The sequence below is a fragment of the Agrilus planipennis genome, unplaced genomic scaffold, assembly GCF_000699045.2.
Source record: "Agrilus planipennis isolate EAB-ADULT unplaced genomic scaffold, Apla_2.0 scaffold28, whole genome shotgun sequence".
Taxonomy (NCBI): domain Eukaryota; kingdom Metazoa; phylum Arthropoda; class Insecta; order Coleoptera; family Buprestidae; genus Agrilus; species Agrilus planipennis.
The window spans coordinates 971,730-974,606 of record NW_020438897.1 but is presented as its reverse complement, the minus strand read 5'-3'; positions in this window follow the sequence as shown (position 1 = coordinate 974,606).

Below are 2,877 nucleotides of genomic sequence, written 5' to 3'. Positions count from 1 at the left end.
ATGTCACACATATATGTATGTCTAAGAAAACTGAATGATGGAAAAAAGTAGTCCGGCTAAACTAGTTTTCAATATCGAAATACGTAATAACGTTAGCAACTATACCTGGATCGATTTAGGAAGGCGATATCAATAATTACATCGATATATTGAAGGAAAAGGCATGTAAGTTTAAGTGGACTGAACTTCCACACAAGTACGTAATGTCAGAAAAATGATTAATAAAATAAATACAAAAAAGAAGTTGACAAAATAACCCATACCCTGGGGAAATCTCCTAGCTCTTATTGACTTGATTTATATCTCATTTGAAGCTAGTAAAGGCACATGATTTAATAGATAAAAAAAATACTGCATGAAATTGACAAAAAATAAAATTAATTAAAACATCATTTAGCATAAAGTTTCTCTTGAAACCTTCTGTTATTTAATTTTATTTTGATATGTTTTACCAAATGTTAAATGACAATATATAAAGGCAAGGTCTTTTTGTTTATATTTTCATTTTAATCGACTATATTTTGAGCTCAACTGAGCAATGTAAAGTAGGTGAAAAGTTAATCCGGAGTATTATAAAAGATTTGAAAATTAATACTAAAAGACACAAGTATGCCAAAGACTGTAGATTGGAAGGAGTTCCGATAATGTACAAAGAATACTAAAGTTGCTCCATGCAAACGAATGACTAACAGCAAGTAAGTGCCTGCATGTCGCCACCTACAGGTATTTGTTACTAACTGCAGTATTTCATAATGTCTTTTTCAAAAGATCCGCATAAAAGAACTGCTTAACTGCATCTATGGCGCATTTTATAATCTGATAGCTACGTGAAATAAATTAAATAATTAACATTAGGCTCTTGCACAGTAATTTATTGAAAATTATACTAGTACGTACTAGTTAACTCGAACAAATATTACGCCTATACTTAGAATATTAAATTTTACCTCTGAATAGTGGTGGCTTGTGACAAAATGAATCGGATGTTCTGTGCACTATTACCTGCATTGAATGCGGCCCACTGATCCTTGTATATTCAGGGATTTATAATAAGAATGCACCGGATAGTGATATTGCCGGGTACCGTATAACCGGGTATCCGGCATTAGGTGCGTCCGGTATCCGGCCAGGTACCCGGCGCGATTATCAGGTACCCGGCCGGACCCTAAAATAGTACTAGATCAATCGAGTACCGGATCCAAACCGGAAAATTGGGATACAGTTTCCGAAGTTGTATACAGAGAGCTACCTCGCACGCCCTGTTCAATAATATAAAAAATAACGCAACGTGCCCAACCAGGGACCCAAATATTCATTTAGTCTACTGCTCAGCACTGCGTGGCCAGCAAACAGTGATTTTGTGTGTGAATACACTAAATTTCTAGCAATAGGTCCGCAGCGCCTATACATCAAATACCTCTGCCCCTGAATCGCCCACAGCCATACTTTGCTTACTCACATTTTGTTCAATACCTTCCACTTTCTGCATACCTTTTTATAATATTCAATTGGTAGATACTTATACGTACATACATAATTATAGATTCATTGTGAGAATAATAAAGGTTTTGAAGCGTTCGTTCCTTTTCTGTTTATTAATTTATTATAATAGGAAAATTATTCACAATCAGTGTCTTTGACACACTTACGATTAAGAGAGATCACGTAGTCGTGTATTTCGTGCCAGCATGTACATAATAGAGGATGTTCCTCACGATTGTCGACGTTACGTAATCGAGCCCGCGGTATCAAAATAAATACGTCTTCACATTAACTTACAAAGCGTCTAATTACGAACGATTGTATTAGATATATGGCACTATACGTAAGACAGTACAATTATAAACCTTTTAATGATATGATGGGTGAAGTAATCACGTATATCATTAAATACATTATAGCGATACAAAGTCCTTTCTATCATTAAAACGATGCAAATCAAAAACAGTGTGTGTTGAACATTTTTTTTATTGATTCCACTGTTAATGCGTTTGGTAATTGCAATTTTTTACCAGGAAAAATATAAAATTACATGGTATTTCCTTTCTTCGTAAACAGGGCCGTCTTTACATCTTTTCCCGAATCCTGGTCGTATTATATCGAAGAGAATAAAGGGACACATGGCGTAAAATAAATAGGGTTGTTGGCTTTTAAGAATTTGAATTTATCTAGTTAAAATTAATAATTCTAGAGTAGATATAAGATTATTGAGGGCTTATGAGATTGAAAGATTATATCTGCTTTTGTCTATCGACATACACACAATAAAAATGATAAAATAATTAATGATTTCAAGTTTGGAAATCCATAACCAGGTCGTGGTGAGTTTGGGATTCTACCATGACTACCGTACATTTAATGACATTCTTACCCTTAAATTAGTAAAAACAATTGCATTTTCAGAAATATTATAAAGCACTTTTGCCCACTTAAAAAATGTTTCGTAAGAACTACCTGTGACACTAATATTTAGTGAAACAAAGTGTTTCGGCGCAAAAGACTATTGCCGATATTTGTAAATATTTTAAACTTATAATCATAACATTTATTTGATCAAGCAGTAGGCATTACATTATTATAGGCTATTAGTCGTAAGTTGGTCCTAAGAAAAACCCCATAATCTGTATATATTTCTTACCCCCATTGTAAATAGTTTTATTACCTCTTTTGTACCTCTCATTCCTGTATACCTACCTATTAGTCATTTGGAATTTTCAATCACTATTCAATATTATAAATACCTAGTTTGTAGTTCTATTGAATTTCTTAGGACCAGGCATAATTTGTTTGTGTGTGTGTGTTAGTACACACAATTCTGGTTGTTGCCCCTTCCATCAGAAGGGTAACATAAATACTAAAATTTGTCAAAAAAATAAG